Source organism: Equus przewalskii, chromosome 21, assembly GCF_037783145.1.
Source record: "Equus przewalskii isolate Varuska chromosome 21, EquPr2, whole genome shotgun sequence".
NCBI lineage: Eukaryota > Metazoa > Chordata > Mammalia > Perissodactyla > Equidae > Equus > Equus przewalskii.
The window spans coordinates 12213641-12230316 of record NC_091851.1 but is presented as its reverse complement, the minus strand read 5'-3'; the positions used below and the strand labels follow the sequence as shown (position 1 = coordinate 12230316).

Genomic DNA, 16676 nt, shown 5'->3' with positions numbered 1-16676 from the left:
AGCAGAAACTGTTTTCCAACTGCACAAAAAGTTGCTTTGCCCACCTACTCTTGTTCCCAGGTAATAAATGCCTTAGGTAATAAGCACAATTCTATTATTTATGGCTTAGTGGAATAATGTGATGCTGGAATATAGGGCCACATGCAAAGTTAGATTTCTAATAAGTACAATTTTATTATTTATGGCTTAGTGGAATAATGTGATGCCGGAACATAGCGGAACATGCAAAGTTAGATTTCTGTATACACCAGCTTCTCTTGTTCTCCCCAAATTGCCTGTCTTAGGTTGAGTTCTCCAGAAGCAGATCCTGAGATCAGGGTAAGTTGTTTAGTAGGGAGATGGCCCAGGAGACACTGGGAAATGATGGGAGAACAGGACAAGGAAGGGGACAAGACTACGAAGGGGGTGACTTCAGGTGAGGTCTCCACCGCTGCCTCATCTGTGGGAGAGCTCTGAGTGTAAGTGACCCCTCAGAGTTCATCCCTCCTTAGGATCTTGGCTTTCCATGTCACCAGACTTTGCCTACTGTGACTCCCCAGGAATGTGACTTCCAGGCACCTCTGATGCTCAGTATTTCTGAGCAAAACATCTCCAGTAGCCCAAAATAGATCTATGAAGAAGATTGCAGGTACCAGGCATTTGCATTGATCAGCTTGCATATTGGGTCTGCTACAAGGGTCCCTCTTTGCTTCTCCTAAGGATAGGTTTTTAGCCATACTCTTTCCGGCCCATCAGAACTTCTCCACAGGGAGTAGTGTGCCAGCTTGTAGACCTCCACAACTGCTATTTGCCCATCTTTCCAAATGGAGGGACACACTATCTTTTCTTCATCAGGTTTCCCCTCCCTTCAACCCTGATACAGCTACATAACAAATCATAAACAAAACTTGTGTCTTAAAACAATAACTATTTACTTAGTGTTGGAGTCCATGCATTGGCAAGTTGGACTGGGCTCAGCTGGGTGGTTCTTCTGATCTTGGCAGCTTCCTTTAGGTGTCTGAGTTCAGCTGTAGGCCAGGTAGGAGGTTTTGCTGACTTTGGATGAACTCTATCTTATCCCTGAGGCCTTAGTTGGGACAACTGGAATGTTTCATGTCTCCTCCACAAGGAATGTGTTCTCTCATCCTTCAACAGGTGATCCCAAGCTTATCCATACAGCACTGACAGGGACAATAGAACAAGTAGCATCGTACAAAGTGTCTTGAGGTCTTGGCTCAGTACCAGCTCACTGTCACTTCTGCCACATTCTGTTAATCAAAGCAAGTCACACAACCTGGCCAGACTCAAGAGGTGGAAATCAGACACAGGGTCATATTGCAAAGGGCCTGGATACAGGTGTAAATAATCATGTATATTTTTTGCAACACACCACACCGCAGCCTCTCAATGCACAACCCTCCTACTCCCAGAAACATCAACTTAATTCTAGAATGAGCCTTATCTTCCCAACAGAATTCCAAGTGGAAGTTTTCTTCATCTTGTGTCCTGACATCCAAGGATGCTATCTCCGCACACGCCCCACCCCCTGCAGTGCAAGCTCTTCTCTGTTCCTGGGCAGTGTGTTAGACCAGGTTCTCCAGAGAAACAGAACCAATAGGCGATATAGAGATAAATAGAAAGAGATTTATTATAAGGGATTGGCTATTCCAGAAACAGCCTCACAGACGCACTCAGAAATAATGTTTACCAGCTATCTGAGCATCACTTAGCCCAGTCAAGTTGACACATAAAATTAACCATCACTGCAGAGTAGGAAGGGGGAGTTAAGTTCATTTCCTCTTTCCTCTAGCAGCACGGAGAAGACAGAAATTACTCTCAGTAGATTATCCCTCTAGATTTACTCAACAATGCTTATTTTCTGTTCATTTTATGTGTGTGTGGGGGTGTGTGTGTGTCATGCATCTTGTTTATCTCCATGTGACATCTGTTGATTGAGAATCCAAAAGGGAGTGAAGAACATAATTCTATTTTCAGTCACTGGGCATGTTTAGCTTTTTTGCCAGGAGATCATTCCCGGTAACTCTAACTTGTGAATTAGATAGTGATAAAGGTTTCTTATGGGTCCTCATATTCAAGCGTTCATTCGAGACAATTCATAACTGAAGGTTCTCTGTAGTGTGAAGCTGAGGAAAGATCGACACAAGCATCAAATGATCAAATGTTATCCCCAAAGAATTTCTTCACACGGAATAAAAGACATTACATATTTAATAGTTCTAAGATGCTCATTTTTCATATTTTAACATCTCTGAAATTGGGATGCACCTTAAAATTAACAGTCTCTTAAAATTATTTGGCAGCATTTTTTTAATGGCCTACAGAGTAGTGGTGAGTCCTACAACTGATGTTGTCTTAGATTTGATGATACATGATAACAAGTAAAAGCAGTTGTTTCCTCATATAAAACACTGGCCTGCAAAACACACATGAGCTTGTTAAAAGGGTAACAGGCAAGCCTTTTGAGATGAATGCTCAATAATTTAACAGGCTTCGCTTTTTTTTTGGTGAGGAAGTTTGGCCCTGAGCAAACATCTGTGCCAATCTTTCTCTATTTTGTATGTAGGACTCTGCCCCAGCATGGCTTAATGAGAAGTGTATGGGTCTGTGCCTGGGATCCAAACCCATGAATCCTGGGCCACCCAAGCAGAGCACAACAACTTAACCACTACGCTACCAGGCTGGCCCTCAGACTTCACTTTTTAAATGATAAGTAAATTAATTTCCAGGTTCAGCTTGAATATACACATGGGGTGAGATGACCAAGTTAGCAAATATCAGAGGAATCCTTCAGAATTGTCCTCAAAATACTCTGGAGTTAAAGGAGGGGAAGAAACCCCTTTTCTGGCTGCCTTAATAATCAGCTTAAATTTTAAATTAGCTGTACAGTGTAAAGGAATATTATTGGGTCACTATCAAAAAGTAGCCTTAGATGCATAAAATTATGGCAATTCTCCTGGCTTATAGATATGAGAAAAGGAAATTTCACAGCATTCAACTGAGATCTGGCATCTCCAACCTCACCCTCCAGTTCATGCCTCACATACTCTGAAAATATTTTTCCTCATTACTATGACTGATTCTCAGTCCACAGCCCACCCAAATGCACTTACCTGCTTAGATAAAAATGTATATGTTAGAGAATTAAGAGTATTTTTAAAATCTCTTTTCTGCAGTTTTCCACATCTTGCCAGTTTTCCCCGGTACATATGTATTATCTTGGTAATCAGAAAATTCCTTTAAATGAAGGAAAAATTATCTGGAGAAGAGCAAAGTATGTCACTACAAACACAGCAAGTGAACAAGATCATCATAGAAGCTAACTCAATTATTACATCACTGTACGCAAGGACTCTGACCAACGGAATGCTCACACCCTCGTGTGGTCAGTACCATCATCATCTCCACCTTACAGATGAGGAAACAATACACAGGAGGATTACACAGCTTGCCTAAGACCACAGGTCTGCCAGCGGGGAGGCAGGATTTGAGGATGAGCAGCCAGGCTCCAGGGTTCATGATACCGACACTTTGACGAATAAACAGGAAATGGACAAGAATAAGCGAGTCAGAGGCTCAAGAAGTCACTCTATTCTTTCTCCTTTTTGTAGCTGCCCTGTGAAGGGATACTTTTATCTCTCTAAACCTCAGTTTGCTTATGTGCAATATGGGGATGCTGGCATTAATAACTGGTGCCTTATGAGGGTCAAATGAAATAACAAATATAAATATGCCTTGTAAACTGCCAAGTCGTGTGTAAATGTGTTATTAGTAATACCATCCCCTATTGTCCTTCAGGACTTAGGTAAGAAAACAGAAAGTGGTTATCTCCCCAGAACCTGCTCCCCAGTCCTATTGCTCTCTCCTACTCTCACAATAAAGTACTCAGCTATTTTCTCTTGTATCTCAGAACTACCCTCGATGGCTACAGTTCTCACTGTGCCATCAGTGTCTTGTCTAGGATTCCACAGCCAAGACAGTAAATGCATGGCACACATGTCACAGCATCCCCTTTCCTTACCCACGACAAACATTGACAAGTGTAGATCTCCTGCCAGCTTAGCTAAAGCTCAGATGCTGCCTCAGAATCCTCCTTAACAATTGATCTAAGCAGCCACTTGCTGCTACCAATCAAACACAACGAACATCTGTGATTATATCTCTTTGCCATTCCTGTTACAAGGCAATCTAAAATGCAATTACAAGGAGAATTAGAATTAAAAAGTAGGGAAACTCTTTGAAATATGAAGTTGGTAACAGATGTTGGACTACTTCAGTTCTGACACTAATGAGCTGCCATGCAGGTCACGTGGTCTTTTGCATCTCCATTTCCTCACAGGTCTAATGAGGGAGTTGGATTCTGGTCTTTAGCAAAATCAGTTTTGATTCTGGTCTGTTGACTCCTTTCCTAATTTCTAACATCTTCCAAATTGGTTTCTGCCTTGCCTCTTACCTGCCTCAATTACCACCCCTAATTCTTTATCCCGACCTGTTTAAGCCATACTTTGACACCTTCAAATTCCATGTCCCCTACAAAGCTATACTTGGCTACTCCACTTGCTAGGGACCTCACCTTCCACTGACTGATTTTGAATCCATGAATCACCCATGTGTTCTGTTGGCATCAGATGTTCTGGTGAACTCGATGGCAAGCTCCCTGGGGTCAGGCCCAGGGAGCACATTTCTTTCAATCTCAGTCCTTGCACAGAGTTTTATACATGGTAGATATTCAACAAGAAATACCTCAGTTTATATGGAGCTTTACAATTTCAAAGAACTTTCAAGTTTGTTTGTTCTAAATTGATCCACTCAATTTCCCTGGTAATTTTAACCTTAGAAATGTTTGTTAATGCTAATATTTAGGGAAAGGACTAAAACTTGTCTTTCAAATAATCTTCTCAAAACATTTATTTTTCTCCTAAAGACTATAGTCTTTCTCATTATGTCAGGAGTATAAACTGGGAAAAGAGAAGAGGTAAAAAGAAAGTGTCAAATAATAAACTCAAGATCATTTCCTGGGACTCAACTTTAACATCATTCTGAGGCTGATGTGAAGAATTTCTTTTTGTTATTTTATATAATATTATTGTATATATTTAAATATATTTTATAATTTATATGTAATTGACATATGATTGATATAAAATGTAATATAAATATCACAGTTACTTTATAAGGCAAATATAGTTTATAATTTGAATATAGATATTTTATAATTTATAGTTAAACAGATTTTATAATTATATTTAATACTTTGTCCAATAATTATTATTTATACCCCATTTCTTTTCCCAAAACACAATTTTGAGATATTTAGTAGAGTGTAAACTAATGAGATATACTATAATAAAGGATTTGTCATTTTTACTCCCCACCCCCCTCTATCCTACATCCTTTTGTTTGCTTTTATTTTGATGTGAAACATTTTGCTTTGCTCTTCTCTTTCCAACGCTCACTGCCCCTGTGTGGGTCCTTACAGTTAGGGCTTCAGGCCTGCATCAGAGGGTATAAAGAAAGCAGAAGGATTAAGACACAGTTGGATTATATGATAAAGAATCTGACTGGAAAAGAAATTCCATTATCACCACCCTGGAAGCTGAGCTGCTTTCTTTACATCAAAGGGTGGGGGAGTAGGAGGGGGAAAAGTCTTCAAAACGGATTTCCTTTTATTTCCAGTTCAATTCACTGTGGTGGGGTGTTCAGTACATTCTATACTCCTAGACCCCGAAAGAACTTGAATTTGACTTTAACGCATTGGGAATTTCAACTCAAGCAGATCTGACAGGAGAAGACAGACGGTTGAACAGATGCAGCTTGTATAGAGAGAGATTATTTTTTTTTTAACCAAAAGTTGCTGATTTTTCTTCTAAAAAAAATCTTTTCCCTGATGAGATAAGTTTTAAAGTGTGAAAATGTTGACATTTGTCTTTGCACATCACAGGTTTACCGTGTTTATTTTTTTCATGGCTGACGTAAATTCTGCTACGGTGAATTGAGAGGGCAATATTCAGATTCTGTCAAAACCCCTGGGCTGTTGCCATGTTTTTGAGACTTCTAGCACTTCGAGGAGCTTACCAGGGTCTGGTTTCCCCGATGTGTGAATTGTTGCAAAAATTAAACTGTGGCCAATGCTGGAATCTCTGTTGACAAGCTGATGAGGTCCATGTCCCCAGAGTTCCCCTCAAGTCTCACTGATCCTGTCAGACAAGTCGCTACACCTGGTCCAAATTGCTACCTGAGGAGAAGATTAGGACTTTACAGGCATCTGAAAAAGTTGTGAAAGGGAGGTGAGAATTCAGGGCAAAGAAAGAGGAATTTCATGTGGCTGAGGGTGAACTAACTGAGCTGGTGTGAAATGCAGCGAGAACCTCATGTTGTGCATCTATATAGGAAGAGATCTGAGAAGAACAGATACACTTATAGAGACAATAGAGGAAAATGTTGAAACGAGTGCTCTCCCTATTAGTCCTACAGTTTCTGTAACCATGAAACAAAACACACCACTTAAGCTGGCTGACTGACCAACATTGGTTGACCAACATTGATTGACCAACACTGACCCTCAATGTTCCTGAGACAGCAAAGCCAAGAAAGAAAAATCCATATTTTTGCATTTTGCATCCAGGCTCCTCTCTTCTTCTCAATACCACCATTCCCTCCTTTTTCTAAAGCAGTAGCCCTCAGAGTGTGGTCACTGAACCAACTGGATCATCATCACCTGGGAACCTGTTAGAAATGCAAATTCTAGGGCCCCGTCCCAGACCTACTGAATCTCTGGGATGGAGCCGATGTGTTTTCAGAAGCATGAGATATGTGCCTAATGCACAGAAAAGTTTGAAAACCACTATCTCTAGTCTCTCAGTCTCAACTGATTTGTTCTCATCAGCATGCAATATGTTCTAGTACCTGCTACACTGAAAAACATTCTCTTGTCTTCATAACTTCCAACTATCTTCCCTCTCACTCCTCTGTCATACCATTTTCTCTTTTAAAATCTTGTCTATTAAGCAAGAGGACAAAATGGAAAGCCCCAGACCTTGTTCTTCCATAGAGACACTGACTTAACAACAACATAACTTCAGAAATCAGTTAAGTTAGTTAAGATATTGCAATACCCAAGCCATGCTCAAAGCCAAGAATAGCCACACTGAAACTGGTTAGAAAAGCCATTTTATCTCACCACATAGTGCCTTCCCCAAGCCAGCACATCCCACCACAATTACAAGTCAATGCCCAATTCTTGACTTTGCTGCTGGGGAGAGAGAAAAGGAGAGAGAGAAGAGTGGAATGTATGTCCAATATTCCAGCTTTTCAGAGGGCTGCCTGAGGGTCTGGTTCCCGTCTCGTCTGACTCTGAGCACTGATGGAGACGTGACATACTTTGGCTGTCTCGGGACAGTGGAGAAAGAAAGAGAGCTCCTTGGCTTCTTGCAGCTCCAGAGAACCTGCAGTACTAAAGACAGACACCAGGGGGAGAAAGAGATTACAAACTAATGAAAACGAAAAACGCAAAGAGACCCACATCAAGACACACTACAACTAAAATGTCAGAAATTAAAGACGAGAAGAAAATCTCAAAAGCAGCAAGAGAAAAACAACTTGTTACGTATAAGGGAACCTCTATAAGATTATCGTCGGATTTTTCAGCAGAAACTTTGCAGGCCAGAAGAGAGTGACACCATATATCCAAAGTGTTGAAAGAAAAAACTTCCTACCAAGAAGACTCTACCTGGCAGGGTTATCATTCCAAATTGAGGGAGAGATAGAGTTTCCCAGACAAGCAAAAGCTAAAGGAGTTTATCACCACTAAACCAACCTTACAATAAATGTCAAAGGGTGTTCTTTAAGTTGAAAAGAAAGGGTACTAATTAGTAACGAGGACACATTTAAAGGATAAATCTCACTGGAAAGGTAAATATATAGTAAATGTAGCAGACTAATCACTTATAAAGCTAGTATGAACGTTAAAAGACAAAAGTAGCAGAAATAACTGTAACTACAATATGTATATGTATAACAGCATACTACTCAGCCATAAAAAAGAATGAAATCTTGACATTTACAACCATGTGGATGGACCTTGAGGGAATTATGCTAAGTGAAATAAGTCAGACAAACAAAGACAAATACTGTATGATCTCTCTTATGTGTGGAATCTTAAAAAATAATAACAATAAGCTCATAGATACAGAGAACTGATTGGTGCTTGTCAGAGGTGGGGGGTGAGGGGTAGGAGAAAGGAGAGAGTTGTTTTTTGTGCTTTTTTGTTTTAGTTTAAATAAATTGAATTTTTTAAAAAAGAAAAAAAAGGAAGCAGCAAATGTCTCTAAGCGGGAAACGACACTCACAGACGAGGGAAGATGAGTCCCCAGAAGAGGCTTTGGGCTGATTGGTGAAGACCTGCGTACAAAGTCAGTCCATGAAGACTGGCAGAAGTGGCTTTTTTTCAAATGCACAAGTCACAGCAAAATATAAAAAAACATAGGAAGAAACAGGGAGACCAGACCCAATCAATCTCCAGAAACTGGCCCTAAGGAAATGCAGATCAGTGAATTTGAATTACCTGACAAAGAATTTAAAATAGTCATCTTAAGAAGCTCAGTGTGCTAAAAGAGAAAACAGAAAGACAACCAAACGATATCAGGAAGACAATGCAGAGACAAGATGAGAGTATCAACAAAGAGTAAGAAACTATAAAAAAGAGCCAAACAGAAAGTCTGGATCTGGAGAATACAGTAACTCAACTGAAAAATTCTCTAGAGAGGTTCAACGTCAGACCTGGTCAATCACAAGACAAGACATTGGAAATTATCAAGAGAGAGGAACAAAAAGAAAAAAGAATGAAGAGAAGCGAAGAAAGCCTAAAGGACTTTTGTACTTGTATTTTCAGCAGGCAGGAATGAGTATGTTGCCTTAGAAAAATGCAATGGTGAATGAAAAACTATAAACACTCAAATACTTAGTTAAACAATCTTTGACAGGGTACCAAGGCCATACAGTAGGGAAAGGATATTCTCTTCAACAAATGATGTGGAGAAAACCGGATATCCACATGCAAAAGAATGAAGTTGGACCCTTACCTTATACCATATACAAAAATTAACTCAAAATGGGTTAAAGACTTAAACATAAGACCTGAAACTATAAAATTCCTAGAAGAAAGATGGGGAAAAGCTTCATGACATTTGATTTCACAATGATTTCATAGATATGACACCAAATCACAGAGAATAAAAGCAAAAATAGATAAATGGGGCAAAATCAAGCTTAAAAACTTCTATGCAGTAAACAATCAACAGAGTGAAAAGGCACCCAGCAGAATGGGAGAAAATATTTGCTAACCATGTAAGTCACAAGGAGTTAATATCTAGAATATATAAAGAACTCCTACAACTCAATGCCAACAATAACGAAAAAACCCAATTAAAAAATGGGTAAAGGATTTGAAGAGATATTTTTCCAAAGAAGATATACAAATGGCCAATAAGCCTATGAAAAGATATCCAAAATCACTAATCATCAGCGAAATGCAAATCAAAACCACAATAAGATTTAAAAAAGAATTTTTAAAAACTCAGAAAATAAGTGTTGGCAAGGATGTGGAGAAATTAGAACCTTTGTTCACTGTTGGTAGGAATGTAAAATGGTACAGCCACTATGGAAAACAGCATGGTAGTTCCTCAAAAAATTTAAAATACAATTACCATATGATCCAGCGATCCCACTTCTGGGGATCTATCCAAAAGAATTGAAAACAGGATCTTGAAGAGATATTTGCACACCCACGTTCACGAGAGCATGATTCAAAATAACCAAGAGACGGAAGCAACCTAAATATTCAACAGCAGATGAATGGTTAAAAAAAAATGAATGTGGTCTATACACACCGTGGAATATTATTCTGCCTTTAAAAAGAAGGAAATCTTGTCATGTGCTACAACATGGATGAAGCTTGAGGACATTATGCTAAGTGAAATAAGCCAGTCACAAAGAACAAATACCTCATGATTCCATTTACATGAGCTATCGAAAATCGTCAAACTCTTAGAAACAGAAGGTAGAACGGTGGCTGCCAGGGGTTGGGGGAGGGAAGAAAAGGGGAGTTGATTTTCAATGGTTATCAAGTTTCAGTTTTTAAAATGAAAAAGTTCTAGAGGTCTGTTGCACAACAATGTGCCTACAGTTAAGACTACTGTACTGTTCACTCAAAAATGCTTAAGATGGTACATTTTATGTTATGTATTTTTTACCACCAATAAAAAATTAAAAAATAAAATAGTGTCTACGGTCTTAGGGAGGAGTGACTCCTCCAATCATCGTTTTGTCTACAACACTCCACTGAAACAGATCTTTCCAATGCTGAGAATCATTTTCTTTCGCCAATTCCAATGGTCACTGTTTGGTCCTCATCTTACTTGATGTCTCAGTAGCTCTCAAGTCAGTTTAGTCTCCTTCCTTCTTGAAACACTCCCATTTTTTGGATTCATTTGCACCATAATCCTGCTTTCTCTTTTGTCCCATAAGATGCAAAAGATAATCTGACCCAGCAAAAATATGAGTTTCACTCTTGATTTCTCTCCTTCCTGCCATGTCCACTTAGTTCTACCTTCAAAATACATCATGATTCCTCCAGTTCTCTCTGTCTTCCGTGCCACCACCCTAGTCCAAGCCCCCATGGTCTCTTGTCTCCCCACCAGTCTCTTGGGTTCTACTTTTTGCCTCTACCACCCATCCCTCTCACAGCAATCACTCAACTTTGAAAACTCAAATTTCACCCTGCCACTTCCCTCCTGAAGCTCTTCCATGACTTCACAATGCACTTGGAGTACACTCCAAAATCCCCAACATTGCCCTAAGACTCTGCATGGCTGACCCCCATCTCTTCCTTCTGACCTCGTTTTCTTCTACTCTGCTCTTTGCTCTAAATGTTTAAATGACTCTTCTTTCAGGTCCTCAAATTCACCATGTTTATTCCCACCCCAGGATCTTTGCACTGGCTATCCTGGATTGTTCTACATCAAGATTTTCCTGGCCCATCCTTCTCATTCTGGCCCAGTTCAAATACCCCCTCACTGGTACAGTCTTCACTGACCACACAGTTACTCTCCATCATGTATTTTCTTCCTGGCACGTGTCACTATATGAAATTATATCAATTACTTCTTTTCTATTTTATTACTTGTTGACCACCTCCATATATAAACTCCAGAATATGGGCACCATGAGAACAGGGAACTCATATGTCTTATTTCCTGATATACCCTGTATCTAGAACATTGTTAGAGAATAAAAAAATAAAATAAAAACCTGTGGATAAAATAAATGACAGAGAGCACCTTCCAATCTCTCATGCCCACTCCTACATTTTCACACCACTGGACCTTTGCATATGCTATTGTTTTACATTGCAATGGCCCTTCCTACCCTTTTTACCTGGTTATGTCTTTACAGGTCCTTTGAATCTCATTGGGACTCACATATCGCCTCTTCTGGGAAGTTTGCTCTGATTTTGTTAAATTCCCCTCATGGAAACCAACTTCTCCTTCATGGCACTTACCACAATTGCCATTTTTCCTTTGTTTATGTGATTACTATATTTGATGCATGTCTGTTTCACATTATTGCTAGTTCAATGTAGACAATAACTACTTCATAGACGTTTACTGAAAAATATCCCCAGTGGCTTTGTGTAGCATGAATATGCACGCTGTTCTTTTCAGGACAGGCTTAGTGAATGTCTGTTGTCCTGGCATATTTGTAAACAAAGGGTCCCAATTTGGATGATCAAATATATGGTCACTCCAGTTAGGTGACATTGGCAGTGTCACTAAAAACATATGAGGATTAAAAATCCAAATCACTTAAAAGGGATTGGCTTTTAAAGAGTGTTTATGTATAAATCAATGTTTTTCTAATTGCAAGTCAACACCTAACAATGGGCCATAACTACCTTTTTTATGAATTAGGATAGACTAGAATAAAATAGAAATGAGTCAAATTATTCACATTGAACCACAAGTGAATAAATAAGCATTATTTAGGACTACTTTCTGTATTAGTGTATAGCTCTATACGTGTAGGTCACAATGTAAGGTACTTAGCTTTCTCCTATGGGTTGTGGTGGTGCTGGGGGTCCTCACCCTCCTGCCATTAACCAGGCTGGTGCATCCATCTCCCAGCTGCTTTGAGTGTTTGCAGCTACGCCCTTTGGAGGAGAATCGCCCTCTAGAGAGCCGCCTGGAAATGCCTGGAGGTTTTCCTCTGCCCTCAGGAGCAGCTGATGACTGACCAATATGTGGGTAGAGAAGACCAGCCCTTGGCCTCAAAGGGAGCAGCTATGGTACTCTTCAAGTTCCAAAACGTTCTAGTGAGGTCAAGCAGAAGACAGATTCCATCTGAGCCTCTGTCCTTGCCTGACTTCTTCCCTGTCCATCCTGCTTCCTTCACTCCCATGCAAGTTCCGCCTGAGAACCCTCTGTCAATAGCTCACTTGAACCAAAACCCCTAGCTCACGTTCTGTTTCTAACCCAACCTAAGACAGTTGTCATTTAAAGTGTATGAAAAACACTAATATAAATATATTGTTTTAATATTACAATAATTTATGTTTACAGTATCTTCTCTAGGAAAGGTGAAAAATCTGACACAGCAATCCCGAACAGGTGAAACACTGAATTGTGTTTTGAACCGAGACTCAGGAAAACAGGTGTGCCAGCCATCTGTTGTTGTGTTGGGGATGCTCTTCCCAAAAATGTGTCCGTCCAGACATTGATTCACAGAAGACTGAGACTTACAAAGAGTTGAGGGAAATGGGACAGAAGGAGGAGTCTCGTCTCCCTCTGGAGACCACAGCAGGTAAATGTAATCGAATGCCAAGGTCACTTTGGAAAATGTCACTTCAGAGACAGCTGTGCTTCTTCATTGAAGAGTTCTCCCACTTTGTGCCCTGACAGGAGACAGCGCAGGCAGTCCACACAGATACCCAAGCTGCCCAAATCATCAGAGCCACTCAGGAGCTGCCGTCAGCACTTCCTGGGCTCCTGCAGGGTGTCCGGCTCCATCACTTCATGTTGCTCATTGACAAATGCCAAGGTTTGTGCAAGGATGCATCTCCCCTGTGGTTCATGGAATAGTGTCCAGACTAGAGAAAATATACCACAGGTTCTAAACAAGAAGGACAAAGAGAAGATCTCTGTACTAGTCAAATACAGACTCTGGGAAACAGAAACCAGAGAAAAAACACACCTTAGCTAAACAATTAAGCTCTTTCATCTGAAGAGTCGTTTATCTATTTATTTATGTAGAACTCACCATTGGGAGGAATTCTGGGCCGTTTTTTTAAACAATATCACCAGGCAGAAATCTCCTGGATTTGCTGAAGGTTTTGTAGATAAAAGGGAGAAGAAAGAGAAAAGGAAGGGGAAGAAGATGTGGCAGAACTAAAAACAGAATTCCCAAAAACTCAAAAATAGCTCTCAAGTAGCCATAGAATAATTAGCCTGATACTCTGTACAGAAAAGGACGCCTCATTCTCCCTCAGTATCCCTTGCTAATCAGAAACCAGTTACCAGGATGCGTTAAATAAATTCTGGTTCATTCAGGTACTGGAACATGATACAGCCATTTATGAAGAGGAAGATAGATTATATGTTTTGATATAGATTGCTCTTTAAGATAAAATGTTCCATGAAATAAAGGAAGGCGCAAAACATTTGTCCGAACAATGAAGAATCACTTTATATATGTGCATGTATATAAATGCATGTATGTATATGCATGTGTAAGATAATGTAATATATATGATATGGTATGATATATACAAGCACACAAACAATGTTTGTTTGGAAGGAGATTGGGAAAGGGATGAAGGAGGGAGACTCTTCACTGTTTACCCTTTTCCTAGAATGTTTTTTCCGTGTGCATCTACAACCTATTCAAGAACATTTTAAAAGACCCACAAACCAAAATGGCTAATAATGTGCTAAACAACATGGTTTTTGTCATGGAGGGTGGGTAGTTAAGTACTGCCATTCGTATTTGCTAAGTCGAATTCTTGTTATATATATCTTATTCCTTGGAATTCCCATAGATGCTTCGAAACTATTGTGATGATTGTACCTTCCTGGGGTACCATGTTGTGCTCTTAAACCATAACAGCAATGTCCTAACACCATGGTCTTAAAGAAGCATCTGGACTTACTGATTCCAGATTTGAACTCTTAGGGAAAATGTATGCAGTAGGAGAGCCCAGACTTCCCCACTCCCAATGTGGTTCCCAAGGCAGCCTTGCAGAGATTGTCTGGACCAAGGGGTCAAAGTCACTACGGACTCACAGGAGGAAAAGACTAAATACCTTTGACTAAACAGAGGCATTTATTCTCTTGTAAGAAAGAAGGATTTGAAGGGAGACAAAGGCTTCAAAGTCAAGACTAATTCTTCTAGGCACCTGCGTTAGGGAACAGCATCCTTAATATCTTTGAAAATATTAGGAATGAAAACCCAAATCTCTAAAATGTTTACTTGAGAGTGAAGTGTTGCATCCACCTAGTAATTCTCAAGGATGTAGGCTGCTAGGAGCTAAAAATATCTTCTGAGGGAGGGCTGTGCAGATGGGGCGCTGAGAGCAGGGGGGGCACATCGAACCCAGAAGAGCAGCCATCTGAGCAGATTTCACACCATTAATAGGGAGTTTGTTGGCTGGTGGACTTTAAAAATAGAACCTCATTTCTGAGGGGTGGGTGCCCTGCTCCCCAGCCCTCGACGGAGCCTGCTGAGAGGGATGATTAAAATGAAAGATTGTGCAGCTTTAAGGAAATGTTGGCATAAAGAAATGGCAGCGATTACCGATGCTCCAACCACCTTCTAAAAGGTTTCTGCAAATTGCTTTCCTTGGATGAAATACCAAATATCTGTTCCCAAATGTTATGAAGCAAAATAAATCACATTCCATTGACACATCCAATATGTCGTATCAGAGATCCTGAATCCAAACAAAGCAGAGCCGCGTTACCCCGGCGCTATTACATTTCTTTCTCTTGCTTTTGTATTAAGGCTGCAAGATGAAACCTTGTTCCCTGTAAACAAAAAAATTCTCTCTGCTCCTCCCCGCAGGAAATGAGAAATCAAATCAGCCGCTGATGGTTTGTAGAGTTCAAAAGTAAATCAGAAATCACTTACTCTGACTGCTGACTTTTATAAATGAAGAAGGTGAGGCCCAGAGAGGGGACAGCCCCCCTTTGCAAAGTCACATTGCTGGAGAGCCATCCAGGCAGAACTGGAATCCAGACCTCTCAGGCGCAGCTTTCCAACAAATATCCCTTCTGCTAAATAGGGTGGACAGAAGGCTTCGAGGCAGGATTCCTTTGCGAGACCTTGCATTTTCACCAGAACCCAAGTTGAAAGAGAAAGGTGATTTCTCAAGCAGTAGCCAGTACATGGAGAAGGCACTTTTTGAGACATACAAAGAAAGAAATAGGGTTTAATTTCTTGATCTACAAAATAGTTCAGTGTTAAAGTTACGTGCGCTATGGGACTTTTATTGCATTTCGCAAATGTAAATACTGAGGCACAGTGCAAGCAACAATATTTATCCAGGTATAGGAGCTGCTGTTGGCTCACCTTCCCCAGCAGGTGCCCCCACCTCCCAGCTACTGCGAGTGTTGGCTGAGAAGCTCATGGTTGTCCCCTGCTCCTGAGAATTTGCCTGCTCTTGTGGAAATGCCTGAGAGAATGACCAATGACTAATTAATATGGAGGTACAAAAGGTCAGCCCACAACCAACTTTGTGGTTTTATTCACACTCCAGAGCTCCCTGTGAGATCAGGCTGAGGCCAGACTCCAGCTGTGACCACATCCACATTCAGCTCCTTCCCCCGAAACATCCTGCTTCCTTCAACTTCCTACAAGTGGCCCTGGGAGCCTGCCTTCAATGAATCAAGTGCTTCCAGGGAACCTGACCTAAAATACGAAATGAGTGTGTAAGAGAGATAATAAATGTCAGGGAGCAACTTGTAATATCCTACATAGTCTTCATCTATTTCCACTTTGGTCACCATGCAAATGTGTACTGGAGACAGAGAATTCTGCATGTTTCTGCTCTAAGCAGATGCCGTGTTCTTCTTGTCTGGTAATAGGGAATGTTTCCCAGGTTATCTGCTTAGCCGTATGCTTTCTGGCGTGTCCATCCAATTATGCAGCACCTTTTCTGTCATCTTTGCATTTATAAACAAAAAAGCAGATTTTTAGGTGTGGTAATGACTAGATGAGCAAAGAAACAGACCTGAAGAAACAAATGTGAATTTTGAGTCACTAACCTTTAGCAGGAGTTTGGGTGGTTCTCCTGCCTTCTGTCTGCAGAGTTTCCTCGTGTGTGGGAAGGGGCATGATACCAGGTGCTGAGACTTTGATGGGCATAGCAGACGACGGCTGTCAGCAGATATAAAGAGTGGTGAAAAGCTCATGGATTCTCTCTACTGAGATCCTCTGGCTGTCAGCAACAGAAAACGTCTCTGCCCCGCTTTAGGGAAAGAGGTAGTTAGTGATAAGGCGTGAGGGAGCTCTAAGGCTGGGAATGACAGATGCAGAGAGAGCACAGAGTAGAGGAACGCTGCATGGCCTGGTTTGGGTGCTTCTGCAGAATGGTTCTTTCATCTGCCATCAAGTTTCAGGCTCTGGGAGGG

The 16676-nt window shown here is 40.6% G+C and overlaps 2 long non-coding RNA genes across 2 annotated transcripts; both read right to left on the bottom strand.

Moving 5' to 3' along the window:
- Window positions 1-890: 890 nt before the first annotated feature.
- LOC139078158 (uncharacterized) lies at window positions 891-3740 on the bottom strand. The gene is made up of 2 exons (XR_011530967.1): window positions 3111-3740; window positions 891-2123 (listed from the first exon to the last, which is right to left on the bottom strand). It is a non-coding gene; the product is annotated as an uncharacterized lncRNA (long non-coding RNA).
- Window positions 3741-7150: 3410 nt separating this feature from the next.
- On the bottom strand, window positions 7151-15319 carry LOC139078157 (uncharacterized). Its single transcript, XR_011530966.1, has 2 exons — window positions 15175-15319; window positions 7151-7450 (listed from the first exon to the last, which is right to left on the bottom strand). It is a non-coding gene; the product is annotated as an uncharacterized lncRNA (long non-coding RNA).
- Window positions 15320-16676: the final 1357 nt, after the last annotated feature.